Raw genomic sequence first — 16222 nt, 5'->3', positions numbered from 1 at the left:
TTTTTTTTTTTTTGTTGTTGTTGGCTGAATCAACATGTGAACCTCATTTTGCAGGATTTGTTAAAAATATAATTAAAATGTTGTATAAAGGTTTAGGCCAAATTGGCCTGGATCCTAGAACCCTCTCTAAGCAAAACCTCAAGGAATATACGTTCATAGAAAAGGTTTGCTCTCTGGGATTCCCTCCCACTTGCGTTAACCTGATATTTTGCTTATTCTGCTATGAAATTCCTCAGAGGAGTGAAACAGTAGCTTGCCTCATTAAGACTCATCATTTACAAGATGTTGACAAATGTTGGCATTTATCCTGTTAACATAATAAATGTGAGAAAAATGACCATTTGGCATAGACAGTTCCATGCAAAATGCAAGCATGGTTAAGAATGAGGATGATTTGTTATGTCTAAGCAATGTCGTTCAGTGCTACATACTGAAATAAATATGTTTTGGAAATAATTATTTCTTCTTTGCCCCCCAAACATAATTTTTCTTCTTCTTCTTTTTCTATTGCTTTCTTTTCTTTTCTTTCTTTTTTTTTTTTGGTAGTGGACAGGCAGAGTAGTTCAAGACATAATCAAAAATAGAACTCAGAAAGCAATATCTATATAAGTCTTGTTTGTTTATTTTTTCACTTTAATAAAGTTTTGACTTTTTCTCCCTTTGGCAGAAAGCTATTAATTTCGCTAAATTTTTCAAACACGTGGTCATGCTTTTTATACCCTATGCAGTTATCTTTAATTTTAAAGCAAAGTAAATGAAAAAAAAGTAAGTATATAAAAATAAACACAAATTAGAAATAGCTGATTTTATTTTTTTTTTATTGCAAAGGATTTAATCTCTATTAGTGAAAACATGTTGAGAATTTAATTTGTTTATGTTTAAGAATTTGAATTTGACACACACACACTTACATCAGGAAACAGAAAACTAGCCTTTGCCATCCAGGAGCTGACCTGGTCCTCACAGCCGGTTTGCAGTGTCATGGGGAACATAATTTCAGAGAACATCGACCATTTGGTGATGGATCAATACAAAAACAACACCATTGCTTAATCATGGCTACATGTCAACAAAATCATGAACACTGTGTGAACCAGTGGTCCCCAGCCCTTTTGGCACCAGGAACCATTCATCAAAGACAATTTTTCCATGGATGGGTGCAGAAGGGGACGTAGATTCTCATAAGGAGCACACAACCCGTGTAGCACAGTTTACAGCAGGGATCACCTTCCTGTGAGACTCTAAAGCCCCTTGTGATCTGACAGAAGGTAGAATTCAGACGGTGGTGACAGCACTATGGAGCAGCTATAATAGGTGAAGCTCTGCTTGCTGGACTGCAACTCAGCTCCTGCTGTGCTGCTGGGTTCCTAATAGGCCACCAATAGCTACCGGTCAGAGGCCTAAGGGTTGGGAGACAAAGGTCTAAACCGCATCAATGACCAAACATCCCCCTTTCCTGGCTCCTATAGGTGACTTCTGCTTTTTGAGCAATTAAGTGCACCTATAGCTTTACTTTAGTCTTCCCTCCTACAAAAGATTTATTAAGGATCACAGGATGGACTATGTTTCCTGACAGCACCCAAATTGCACCAAAGCTTTGCTTCCTGGAAATCTCCCCAGTATCACCCAATACAAACTGAGTCCTGTAAGTGCTTCCTCACACCCTCTGATGAGACACCACATGGTGCCCTGTAGTGTGCATTCTGCCTCCCTGCAGTGAGCAACAGTCCAAGTTATCACATACAGGCGTTCTCTGGGAGTCATGGGCTGGAGGGCATGGACCCTGCATAAGCACAGTCATACTACTGAGAAACACAGGCTGCCTACCATACAACAGTCACTTTACAGGTAAATGTTCACATTCGAAAATATTTTTTTAAAATAATTTTTTCAATCCATTTTTGCAGTATCCCTGAGGCAAGTATTGTAGGGTAGTTCAAGGGTATAGATAAATTAAGATGAAAATAGTTCAGCAACTTAATAGTTTTCATTTAAAAGTAACAAAGTCACCATTTGAATCTGACTTTCTGAATTTTCCCTCTAAGCTTCACCTTAATGTTGGAATCGGATCAACCGCCGTCCAGTTACTTAGACTTTGCTGAACATTAACTCTTTATCTATCTATATTTCTAATAGACCAGAGGCATTAAGAAGGCAAGTGGCTATGTCATGTTCATTTTATGGCTATTTCTGTTGGTGCATATAAGGTACCAATAAACTTTTTTTGAACTCAGCTAAGGAAGGAGTCAGAGAAGGAAGCTGTTCCTTCTAACATAAGGAACAACGTTGGATAGCAGTTATAATGTTTTTCAATCTTTTTTGTCTCACAGCACACTTGAACCTATAGTTAAACTTCCGCAGTGTACTTAGATTATGTTGATCAAAAAAAAAAAAAAAGGAAGAATATACTTACTGTGCTTTGAACATCTTTCAAAAATAATTTAATTAATGACTATTCAAAATTTTTGTGGTACACCTAAGATCCCCTCACAGCACACCAGTTGAAAATCACTGTTGTAGAGGATTTTTAAAGTATGGATAATTTTCAAGCTGAGAGCAAAAGGCAATGGCAGATTTCTGGGTCCCAATAACAAGCCAGTTGCAATTCGGAGACAGAATATTTGCTCCTATGGGGAACTAGAACTGGTTTGAAAGGGCTCTGCTCGTAACCTGAAATTCAAACACCAGCCAGGGAGGTGACCAAGACAAGTTTGAAAACAGAGACGTGGTGATGACTTACACAAAATCTTCCAACATTTGCCTTCTCAGACACGAAAAAAATAAAGACAATACAAAAATGGAAGGAAAAACATGAAAACATGAATCAGTATTAAAAATTAGGAGACAGATATAATTCAAACTCAAGAAACATTGAAAATGCCTGTTAGATACAAGACAGAGGGGATGAGATTAAAAGAAGACATTGGGACCAACTCTCCACTTCTCTCCCTATGAAAACAAGTCTAGGGGAGAAATCCACAAAAGCTTCTCAGGACTGAGGGGAAATAGCCCAATTTGGAGGGACAACACTGGAGAAGAAAAGAGAACACATGTTAAGATGAAAATATCCACTCGTAAATATCAGTGATGCCTCTTGATACAGCGATCAGAATGTTAAGAACAGTGTTATCACCAAGATTATGTGTGTGTATTAACCTTGTACTGTAGCACTACTGTTAACATAGGTCACTTAAAAATGTATTTATGCTGTGATTACCAACATTTAAATATGCATTCCAATAAGGACCAAGTAAAAAGACATAGCCATAGGGTAGCTAGAGTGGGTTGATGGTGATATAGGAAAATATGCAATGAGAAGAACATAAATTAAAATGATCACAAAAGTCCTATGAATAATTCCAAGCCAAGTGCTTTTGTCTTCCCCCTTTGAAATGCAACCTTGTCTCAACCCTGACTGCCAGGGGTAGCTGGACCCAGCAAATGAGCTGAAGGCAGGAGTGGCAGCTGGTCCATCATGGCTTCCTGGTCTGACCCCACGCCCACTTGATCACCTCTTCACTTCATTTGGTCCTCCACAAGCTTAGATGTAGAGCATTTTTGTTTACCCACATCTTTTCTTCCTACCCACCTCTGGCTTCCTGCTCATAGCTCATGTCTTCCCACTCAAAACTTCTTTCTTCCATGGAGCTGGGGTGGTCATCTGGGGTTTGCCCTTGGAAATCTGCCAGGGGAATGACCCCATGCTAGGCATCTATCTCCAGCTTCTTTCCTTCAACTCTCATCCCGGCAGCTTGGTAGCAAACAATTGGCAGAGCATAAAGACACTCTCTTTAGAAAAGGACTGAGTTCATCTGCACGTCTCAATGTGGAGTAATTACATGGCATTTCTAAAAGGTGTGCAAATACCCTGGAGATAGACATAACAGTTAACTGTAGACATGTCATGATACTATTTTAAGAACTACTTATGTCTAACATTTTCAAAATTGAGATAATCTCACAGTCCCTGAAGTATTGCTACTGTTAAATTTTTAAAAATTGGATAAACCCATTTGGATGCAATAAAGAATGTCCTGCAGGGTATAGTGCACACACGCCTGAGTCCCAGCTACTTGGAAGGCTGAGGTGAGAGGACTGCTTGAGCCCAGTAGGTCAAGGTCACAGTGAGCTATGATCACACCACTGGAGTCCAGCCTGGGCAATAGAGCAAGACCCTGTCTCTAAAAGAACAACAACAGAAAAATGTTCAGACTGTATAGAATTATTATCAGGAAGAGATATACAAGACTTTTAACAATCTCCTTTAGAATAAAACATGTGAACAAATTAACACATACTAATTATATGTAAATGTATGTTTTGGTTTAAAAATTTGAAACAATATAGAAATAGGCTCATTCAATATTTATGTTACTGTGTTTTAGCATTCATAGGGCAGATTTTAAAATTATTTAGTACTATCACTATTTAAATGATTTTACTATTGTTCATAATATATACAAGTTTTGTTAATTAATTCTAAAATATAATTGATGATGGAATAAATCAGAAGCAAGTAAATAATGCTTACTGGTAGATCATGTGTATTTATTTCAGAGAGTTAGAGTAAACAGAAGTGTTATGTGGATCTAGGCTTTTTGTAATGTCCAAATGTCCAAATGTGTTTATGGTGCTTTTGGCCACTCCAGAGAGTTGGCCCAAAGATCAACCACATCGAATGTCATCTTGAGTAATAAATTAATTTATTCACTCACTTTAAATTTCTCTGTCAAATATTTAGGAAGTACTTGTCCAGTGCAAAACACTCAGCTAGGTATAGTTAGCAGGTCAAAGAAATGCATATGTCCTGATGGGATTACAGGAAGTGGACTGTTGGCGTTCTCTTATTCAGTACTCAGGGTTTAGTCCTAGAAGGTCCATAGCATGTGGAAATTTTTGCTTTTTCTGAAGATGCATTTGTATCTTCTGATGGTAGACTGATGAACTAGAAGTCAGTCACTTAGCGATGACCTGAGCTGAGTAGCCTGTTGGTTGCTACTATTCTCCTCAAAAATCTCAACACTGTCACTAAAGTCACCCCAAGTTACCAGTTGATAAATTTACAAGACTATGACAAAATGGTGGAATTCTTGACATGTGAAACTTATTTTGGTTTTGTGTGGGCTTATCCCTTATGAAGGTAGTAGGGCTTTCAAATGTTCCAGTGTGAATAATATGGACTCACTATCTTAAGACCTGGAGACTAACTCATAGCTGCAGAGTGAAGGAAACTAACCCTTCACAGGTCATCTACTTTCTGGAAAACTGGCTAGTAAGTACATATTGGGTCATTGCTTTTGAGTGAATGTTCTGGAAATTTAGTAGAATAGGTGGCCATCCTGAAAGAGACTTCTAGGATTCAGGGTCTACATGGATCACTATGGAGTTGACCAAAACCGGAGCCCACCCGGTAATCAATAAACAGGACTAATCACTTACCCTGGAAAGTTCTTGGCCTGTTCAATGCTGCCTCAGCTGCTACATGAAAGTGTCCATTGAGTTAATATGGACAAATGTCATTCTGTTTATCCACAATGGAGAAAGAAATTTTACAGATATTTAGGCTCTACTTCTTTTCATTCTAGAAAGGGTTCATTTGAATATGAGATGAAAGTTTGAGACAGTTCACACCTCAGGGAATAGTCTTACCTGCATTTCTAGGGATATGATATAAAAAAAATCCAAAAACACTTCTGACATTACTTTCAACATGTTTAAATGCAGTTTCACTGGGAATTAATATTTTCAGATCTGGCTTTGAGGACTGTCCTCAAACTTTAACCCAAAGAATTTCAGAGAGTAATCCATTCATACCCAGGAGAATATATCTCTAAAAGTGATTTAGCCCCTGATAGAATCTTTCTACTGTGCATTTATCTCAGGATGCATTTGGATTTTATTTTGGAAAATAATCTTTAAATAAATCTGAGCAGGTAACACAAACTAATGGAAAGTGCATTCTTGATGGCAATAGGAAACCTTAGAGTTTCTCATCCACAAGAGATACAGGCCTGAGATTTGCACCAGAGGAGTGTTCTAGTTTCAGAGGTAAGGTGTTTATGAAAATTGATAGGTGAATATTTACAAATTTGAAGCTGCAGAATAAGGTCACTTTATTTGTATACTCTGATATAAATCCCTATTTCCTTTCATGCTTTTGTTTGCTTTTGGGAGATTGCCAACTTCAAATAAAACACTAGCTACAGTATTAGATCGTCTGATCTAACTTGAATACACACAAAAAATGACAACCATGGTTTTAGAAAGTTCATTTTCTGCCGTTAGCCACAGAGAACAATGAACTTCCCTATAATCAAATATAGATAAACATTTAGCTCAGGTCTTTATGCTATTTTCAGAGTTAATGCTACTGCATGTTTTAAGGTGAAGTTCATTTTGTGTATGAGATGAAAGCAGCTTGGAAATATGAACTTACCTGCCAATAGGATTTATGAAATTTTTCTAGTATGAACCCCTCCCTGCTATGTTTTAACATAATATTTTTGTAAAAATTTGACTACTAATATATAAAAAAACAGAAAATAAAAAGGTTCGGTTGTCTGTTGACAGGCACATGTATAGACCTCTTCAGTGACCTAAATTTGAACAAGGCTGGATTCTAATGGCTTAGAATCTTTTCCATTAAATATAAGAAAATCCAGTTAATTAATTAGCCCTTGGTGTTAAATGAATTTTTAAGCCTGAGAGACAGGGGGATTGTGGGATTTATGGTGACTTGAGAGTGAACATTAATGATGTTGAACCCAGAGTGCCTGTTAATATGGGCTACCTTGCAGCCGGGGTCCAGTCACCATGGGTGGGCAGGTGCAGCAGCAAGACCCCATTGGGTGAGGTGAGTGCCTCTTACCATCAATGCCTCTGCCTAAGTCTTGTTTTCTCTCATAGTCAACAATATCAGACTGTGTTTCATTGTTTTATGTTTTCTCCTGATATAATTTTAGAGTAGCAGGACAGTAATTTCATGTTAATATAAACACAAAACACGCTGCTCATGCCAAGTTTACTTTATTTTATTTTCTTCTTCTTTTTTTTTTTTTTTTGAGACAGAGTCTCATTTTGTCACCCTCGGTAGAGTGCTGTGGCATCACAGCTCACAGTAACCTCCAGCTCTTAGGCTTAGGCAATTCTCTTGCCTCAGCCTCCCAAGTAGGTGGGACTATAGGTGCCCACCACAACACCTGGATCTTTTTTGTTGCAGTTTGGCTGGGGCCAGGCTTGAACCCACCACCCTTGGTATATGGGGCCGGTGCCCTACTCACTGAGCCATAGACACCTTTCATGGCAGGTTTCTTTTAGTCAAAACCTAGACTAATCATATATTATCACAGAAATAGGAAAGCTGTGCTCTTTCCATATGGTCCTTGGTCATAGCAAGTGCTAAGGTTTTGGCAAATTTACCAATTTAGGATGTGATTTATTAAAATTTTTTTTCCAGTCATCACATAGGAACCAAATTTCACTACTGGGGGAAATACTTGCTTTTGCATTATAAAAGCTAATTTGTCGGGATGGGATAATGTATTTTATCTCCAATTACCATTCTAATCCTTTACATATGGAGATATTATGACGGTTATTCTATTTCTTTGTAGTGACACAGGTAAAAATTCACAATGCTTTCATTTAGCAAGCAAATTAGATGCCTATTTACGTTTTTATATTAATTTTTGTTGTGCAATTTTTGGCTTAATTCATTTTTAATATATGGAGTATTGAGCAAGATGTTTCTGATCCGTCTGAACCAGGTTAAACTGTCCTACTTTCCAGAGGACCCTAGGGTTAAATCAGCCTCAGCCCCCTCACAGGATGGCAGCTTCATAAAGACAATGATATTTATCTGAGTATTGTTTTTCCTGCTGTTTCCTTCATAGAAGACCATTGATAATTTTTTTTCACGTGGAATCAACTCAGACTCTTAAGTATGACACAACTCCAAACCCTAAAAGCATCCTATTTTTCTGAGAATAATTAGCAGAGCAGCCTCAGTCAATGATAGCACTTGAAAGACGTTGGAAAAGGCATTTCTTCCTAAGCACCCCTTTGAAGAAACATTAAACCCTCCTATTCTTATAAGGGTCAATTAAAGATATTTAATATATTCTGATCTAGAAATGAATTGTCTGGAAATTTAAGAGCCTTAGTAACAATTGAACAGAATCAACCTTTAGTGTCTTTTTCAAGTAGGTATAAATAATGTGTATAGTAAAAACGGTGAATTGGTAAGTCATGGGAAACAAAGTTAAGATGTTTAAAGAAGCCAATTTATTGCAAAGAGCTCTTTAGCTAATTATGCTTAGAAAAGTAGATGCTTCTTGGCTTGCAAAGATAGTACCTCCTTCAAACTGATGGACCTGGGGTAGGATATTCTACTTAGCAAAACCCTCTCAGTTCTCAGGGTGGCCACTTAGAAAAGATTTTAGAGATTGTCTAGATGTCTCCAAAATGGTACCTCATTTTTTAGAAATTGTCTGAAATATCATTGAAGGCACTTAAGCTTAGAGACTAATCCCTTGTTAAAATACAGATATCCATGGGAGGGATGACATTTTAAGCTGTTACCTGTCATTTTTCCTTCATTGAAGGAAATGGCTAAAATCAAGTTTTATGAGATGGGATGAAAGCAGAGACAATAAAGCCTTCAGTCGCTCAAGGGGGGAAAGCGTCACTTTTTTAAGGACCCAGTTCTTCTGTCAGGCCTGCAGTCATGTTAGCATGAGACCTGTCCAAGGGCTGAGTCTGGATCATAAAATTTAGAGTTCTTTTTTCTTATTTCTTGGCTCAACTACCTGATTAGGTTGGGTTGAATTGCCCCTGAGTGAGTTGGTTCTCATTATCTTCATTTTGAAATGGTGTTGGGAGATTCTGCCATTTTGACAACGTGGATGAACCCAGAGGACAGTATGCTAACTTAGGCCAAACACACACAGAAAAATACTGTTTGATCTCACTTGTACATGGAATCTGAAAAAATAAAGTTGAAAAAAAAATAAAGTTGAATATACAGAAATAGAGTAGACTTGCAATTACCAGGGGGATGGAGGGAAGAAAATGGGGAGATGTAGGTCAAAGGGTACAAAGTTTCAGTGGTATAAAGATCAAATGGATAGCAGGAGGATGGGAATTATTACTGTATGTTGAATTTGCTGAGAGAGTAGATTTTAGGTGTTCTTAAAACACACACACACGGAGAAGTAACTGGAATGTGATGCATAGGTTAAATTGCCCACCTGTATAAATCAGCTCACTATGGATATGTATGTCAAAACATCATGTTGTACACCTTAAATTTATACAATTAAAAAAATGGTATTCCTTGAGATGAAAATGTTAAGGAAAATGTGAAAGTACTAGTAAGCTGTATTTGGCCACACGGGGTGACTATTTGAATGCTTCTCACCCATTCAACTCTCTACCCAGGGATCTCCTCCCTTATTCCACCACTTTTTTTGTTGTTGTTGAGACTGAGTCCTGCTCTGTCACTTCACTGGGCTAGAGTGCAGTAATATCACTGCAACTTCCAACTCCTGGGATCAAGCAATCCTGCCTTAGCCCCCCAAGTGGCTGGAACTACAGGCATGTGCCCCCACACCTGGCTACTTTTGTTTCTATTTTTAAGGATCTCCCTCTTGCTCAGGCTGGTCTTGAACTCCTGAGCTTAAGTGATCCACCCGTCTCAGCCTCCCACAGTGCTAGGACTACCGGTGTGCGTATGGACAAGGCATACTCAGGTAACACAACTAATACCACACCAACTATTCCTTTTATAAACTCACAGCCCTAAGAGGGTTCTATTTTTAATTACAATGTTTTAGGGAAAGGCAATTTTCCTGGGTCTACTACTAGAAGATGTAATACTGTCATTTTTGCTTAATTGAAAGAAATGGCTAACTAAAATCAGATTCTAAACAAGAGTTGATATCTTCAAAAAAACTTCAACTCTATGGTGTGTTATATTCCGTGTTTCCCTGAAAATAAGACACTGTCTTATATTTATTTTTTCTCAAGAAGACACACTAGGGCTTATTTTCAGGGGTTGTCTGTGCCAAAATGCATGGTGTGGCTATGCAGATACCTAGATCTGCATATTTGCATAGCCACACCCATCACTAGGTCTTATTATTGGGTAGGGCTTATATTTGACAAATGCAATAAATGCATAGAAATCCTGCTAGGGCTTATTTTTTGGGTAGGTCTTATTTTTGGGAAAACACGGTTGTAAAATGGTCATGCACTGACCAATCATACTTTTGATCTAAAAATATTCTTCAGTATTTTGGTCAAAATTTATTGTTTTCTTCTAGCAAAAGGTATTTCTTTCAAAAATACCTAGCCCCCTCCCAAAAGAAACTCACCCTCACTGTCTCTACTTACCAACATTCAACAGAAGCATCCTTGCCTTTTTTTATTCTAAAGGCAATACTCCCCTATTTCTACAAAGTTGATGCAAAGATAAGAAATAAATATGTAATTATTGAAAACTACTGGTTTGGGTAGATTTAGGCTACTGTGAGAATAATAACAATAAATATTCTGAAAAAATTTGTAATTAACCATGTGTTATACTGTGGTGTACATCTTAAAAAACATACTGATTGGATTTTTTTGAATGTTAGGCAAGCTAAAAGACATGGACTTCATTTGCAAAGCATTTATAGTTATTGGGTTAATAACTCAATAGATGATAGCATAATATTTTATAAATAAGGCTCCAATAAATAGTGAACTGGGATTTTAGAAAAGAAAGCAAATTTTTTTTTTATGGTTAAGAGATTTATAGAAGAAATAGGTGAAAGGGTCGTTGAGGGATTTGAGGTACACATATTTAGGACATGCAGATATGGAGGGAAAGTGTGGGAGAAGCTTAGGGTGAGAGAAGGCAGCCATGATGCATTATCCACTGTGACATGAGTAGGAAAGGGGATCTGGTCATAAAAGCACATTGATTGAAATTATAGGAGGACAGAGGTAATCACCTAGCCCATTACTGTGCTCTTGATGGTACAGGCAATGGGGAAGACTCTCTCTAAGTATATTACACAGAGAGAACCATGCTAAGAATTGTGCATTAGGAAAGTTAATCTGACAAAGTTGTGTGGTGGAGAGGAAGAGTTGAAGGCAGATAGTCCACTTATGAGGCTATTTCAACAGTTCCTGTAGAGTATTGACTATTCTGGGTATTGAATGCCAATCCTTGGAATATTTTCAAGATAGAATGGACAGTAAGCAGAAAAATGATTTTATGTGTACGTGAAAGCAGGTGGAAGGTAGACTTGCACATAGGTCTGAGCTAATGGAATGTGCATGGCTGAAGATAGAACTTTAATTCATTCTGTGTCCAGAAGCAGGTGAAGAGAAATGAATGAAGAAATATTCCCATTCCAGATAATATCTGCACCACCCACAATTGTATATGAACTCTTTCCAATTATAGCTGCAAATATATCATACCCTGTCTATGTATCCCCACTCAATATTATGTCAATAATCAGAGACATAATCCCATCAGCAAATTTGTCTATTGTGACATGGAAATTGAGAAGCAGAACCAACCTTAACCAAAATTAATCAAAATAATCTGGGTGTTAACTAAAAATAAACATGGAAGAACAAATACAGTTGCCTACAAACATGACTATCTGCTACTGCTATTAAAAACATCAAATATTTCAATTATATTAATTCAGCTCTTAGGTATGTGGATTTTGTCATGGGCTCAACAATGTGTATGGTAAGAGCCAGTAAAAAAAACATCCTGGAAACCACGAAGCAGAACTCAAAGCAATGTAAAGATGCCCCCAACCCAAAAGTGTATATTTAAAAAGGGTTCATTTAGGGAACTCAAATGGTAACTCTTATTGGGCTTTCCCTGTTCTTTCTTCCTCACACACAATCTATATTTCTAAACCTTCCTTGCAATGTATGTGGGGTCCCTGGAACAAAATGTTAACTCTAACTGATAACATCACAATTATAAAATGTAGGATTGTCTTGAAGCTATAGTTGTCAACTCAACACTAACCATAGCATGTATTTTTTTTCTTTTTCTTTAATCTTAAATTCATATGAAGGTATACATTTTTAGGTTATTGTTCTCACTTCCAAGGTAAAGTTCAGACTGAGCTGTTTTTAAAAAAAATTAATATCATTGTCCTGAGGGTAGAAAGTATCTACCTCAGTGACTGAAAATCATAGTTGAAGTCAAAGTAGGTAAATGCAAAGACATGAAGACATGCAAATGTCCCCAGCTAAAAATTTCAAGTTTTATTTCTAGATTGCCTTCATCTGTATGGTAATTCTTTATTACAGGGCTAGGAGTCATTTTCTTTGATCATGGATGGAGAGAGTGACAAGAGATGGACCTCTTGAGATGGCAGCCTGACAGCCTTTAAATCAAGGAGGATCTCTTTCTTAGCAAGAATCAAGATTAAACAGACTAATGAATCAATGCTTTAGACCGTCCACTCCTGGGAGATCACATCAGAGTCCCATCAACCTCGGTCAGGTCAGGGAACATTCTTTCCTGTCAACTGGCAAGTCTCCTATTGTTGTGTTGAAACTCTTGCTCTTTTCTGGGAAATTACTCTACTTAATGGAGACAGATGTCACCCCACATAATCTTATAGTTCTTTGCCAGGATCCAAAGGGTAAGATCCTTTTTAACCAATGTAGTGTTGAAAGAAATGCAGTTATGTGTATTTTATATTCCAGAATCAGTTTCTTTCCACCACTGGTCAATTTTATTTTTAATAGGGATTTTTTTTTTAATATTTTAAACCTCTGCAATTATTAGTTTACTAGTATCATCCAGCACTCAGATGTTCAGTATTCTTCCTGAAATTACATAAACAAATACAAATGGAAAGAATTCAAGTCAAAATGATGTAACAAAACAGCACTCCATCAGAAAAGCGTGTAAAATCACAAAAACACCACTATTTTCAAATACTGGCACTTGAAGAGAACGATAATCTTAAAAAATCCACAACATTGCCAAATCGTTCCCTAAACTTCTAAGCAGATAAACATGAGTCTAATGAATGAGTGTGGGTTTTATAAGGAAAAATTAAATTCAAATACATTGACTAATTTTTATTAAATGGGAAGTTGAACCATCTTCTTTCCTCTTATCAATTTGATTCAAAATATATGAAAATATAACCTATTTTAAAGGGTGGCCCAATTACTTAAAGATACTCTTAATGGAAGATCTGAAGTTTCCTGAGCAGTCCATATTTAGATAAATGGGAAAAGACATTTACAGCCAGCACTTTCCTAGACTTTGCCGGGATTAACATCAACAAAAAATGCAATATGGCAGTCTTGTATTTTCAGCTCACACTTTTGGGGATACATTCTCAGGTCTTCTTTAATGTGGGAATTGCAAAATGTAACTAACATTACCTGGTAACAGGAGTTAAATAATTGAGTCCACATGTAAAGATCAGAGCATACTTTCCTATTGGTTCTTCAAGGAGAGATTTGATTCTAATAATCCCGTGCTGTGAGGAGATTGCTTACTCTCTTCACTTTGTAAATATAAGTGGGCTATGTGAAATTTGTCATCAACTTCGGAGTTTCATTTATAGACGAAAACCATCTCCATTTAACTTTTATTACCCCCATCAGGATATGCAGGGTATGTAGACAAAAGCTTCTTATCAGCTAATTATATGCGAAGATAAACAATGTAATAATTCATGGGGTCCATAATGGGGGGGGGAGCAAAAGACAGACTTCCTTTCAAGAACAAAAATTTCAGACCTATGAAAAGGACAACAGAACTAATACAAAAAATTGTATTAACTTACAAGCATTCTGAATGTCAGCAAAATAGCTGCAACTTTCTTTTTACAATTACAGAGTGATATTCAGTTAACAGAACAATGATTTCGTATAAGCTGCATCAGAGACCACTGAAGATGAAAAAAACGTCCATTCCCCATATATAACTAATTTGAGCTGCTCACCAACAAGAACTTGCTTTAAATTTCCACGCCAATTTACAACCCCCATAGTGCACCAGACAAGGTTAGTGGCTGTTGAAAATACCACCAGGACAGGGCTATCTAAAGACACATACAGTAGTGGGTTAACTATACAAAAAAAAGACACTGTGAAGTTTATAAACAAATCTTACACAGCCTTATAGTTCAATTTTTTCTTTAAAAGGAGTGAGTTGTGTACAGGGGGATTAAATGCTTTATAGACAAGAAAAAAAACTGCACTAGAACCAACTTATTCATCATCATCATTCTTCCTCCTATTCCTCTCCTCTTCATTCTTCTCTTGCCTTTTTCAGCCTTGACAACCCCCCTTTTCACTGCATCAGGCTTTCCTTTAGCTCGGTACGCAGCAATATCCTTTTCGTATTTTTCCTTCAGCTTTGCAGCCTTCTTTTCATAAGGCTGCTTGTCATCCACAGCAGTGTTATTCCACATCTCTCCCAGGTTAACATCACCAATGGATGCTCCAGGATGATCTCCTTTGATTTTTGGGTGATACTCAGAATAGAACAAGAAAAAAGCCAAAGGAGGCCTCTTGGGTGCACTGGAATCCTTGAACTTCTTTTTTTGTTTCCTCTTTAGGAGGGATATAGGTTTTCATTTCTGTTTTGTAACAGGCCTTGTCCGCCTTTGCCATGGCTTCAGAATTTCCTTTCTTTTTAGCAGACGTGGCCTTCCACCTCTCTGAGCACTTCTTAGAAAACTCTGAGAAGTTGGCTGAAGCATGTAGGTGCTTCTTCTTGTGCTCCTCCCAACAAGTTTGCGAAAGAATTCGCATGATGACATTTTGCCTCTTGGCTTCCAAGGATCGCCTTTGCCCATGTCTAGTTATTTTTCCTCAGCAAGGCACAGAGTCGCCCAGTGCCCATCCAGCTCTCATTTGCCCTGGGGCTGTCTCTATAGAGCTCAAATTCAAATTTTTATTCTACTCCTCTGAATGTTCTCATAAAAAAGGTGGTATCCAAGGTACAGGTTGCCTTCAGAGTTTCCTAGAAATTCCTTGATCTGCCACCATTCAGTGGCTATGAATGTAAATTTAAAAGACTTAAATCTTAAAGCTTTTCAGAGGGCTCTGAGTCATGCTCTTTCTCACTTCCAAGTTATATCTCTGGATTAATCAGAATTTCTGATGCCTTTCTTTTAAAGTTGTTAATTTTATCTGAGGCATTGGCCTATGCTCAGTATACGGGGAAGCACAAATGCAGAATATTTTCCTTCTCCTCCCCCAGCTGGCATTATTCTAGAAAACAAAATTAGGGGAAAACAGCACTGAAGTTACAAAGAAGATATTAGATTTTTGTTCTAAAATGAATCTTGATGATGCATATCTTAATGAATAGGAGATAGGAATTTCTTTTTAATTAAACAATCCATTGTTTCAATTAAACAAACTTCATTTTGTTTCATTACCATCCTTTAAGTATGGGCAACTTTTGTCTTCCGCATTTTGCTATTTCCTGTTGCTTCTCTGCTGACATTTTGCCAGAAAACAGAATAGCAGACTATGAGCGCACATCACTTCGTTTTAATACAATATTAGTATCTGATCTTTGACTCATTCAATGACAAGACTCGCCATCTTTGACTTGCTACTGTTTAACATTGCAGACTTGTCCCTAATAGCTCTAATACATATTATTCCCTGAAATATTTGTGAGCAGTAAGCATGACAGAATAAGAATTCGTTTAACAGAAAAAAGCAAAATGATTTCCTTTCTAATGCAGAGACATAGCTCTGCCCTAGTTGTACTCACACTTCTATATCACAACTACTAATTCAGGGGTCACTTTAAGCCAATCTGCAACCATTGTAGTAGTTTTTAATCTAGCTATATTCACATTTAGATATCTGTATTAATTTTAAAGTATGGATAACTAATCTGAAATGTAAAAAAACAGACTTTTTTATAATTTTCTCTCATTTAAAAAATTATAAATGCTTTTCATGAATTGGTGCTTAGGTACTAACCCAGTTTAATTCACCAAAGGTCTATGTCATTTATTTTCTTTTTAATCATGGCAAGAACATTCACAGAGTGGCTCACAACAAGCAAACAAACAAACACATCGTTTTTCAGGTCTCCATAGAGATTGATGTCCACTTAGTGTAGCTTATTAAGTGGTAAATGCTGTTAGAAATTCCAGAGAAGCAGAAGTCACGGCCTGTTCCCTCAAGAACGTGTAATGTTGGGAAGAGA

General features: G+C 37.1%; 1 pseudogene; it reads right to left on the bottom strand.

The window, feature by feature from the left end:
• Window positions 1-14846, bottom strand: part of LOC100956931 — a 67083-nt pseudogene extending 52237 nt beyond the window's left edge.
• Window positions 14847-16222: the final 1376 nt, after the last annotated feature.

This window comes from Otolemur garnettii, unplaced genomic scaffold (assembly GCF_000181295.1).
Source record: "Otolemur garnettii isolate 467f Iridium unplaced genomic scaffold, OtoGar3 scaffold00079, whole genome shotgun sequence".
Classification (NCBI taxonomy): domain Eukaryota; kingdom Metazoa; phylum Chordata; class Mammalia; order Primates; family Galagidae; genus Otolemur; species Otolemur garnettii.
Note: the sequence above shows the minus strand (reverse complement) of the source record. Positions and strands in the feature narration are given on the sequence as shown.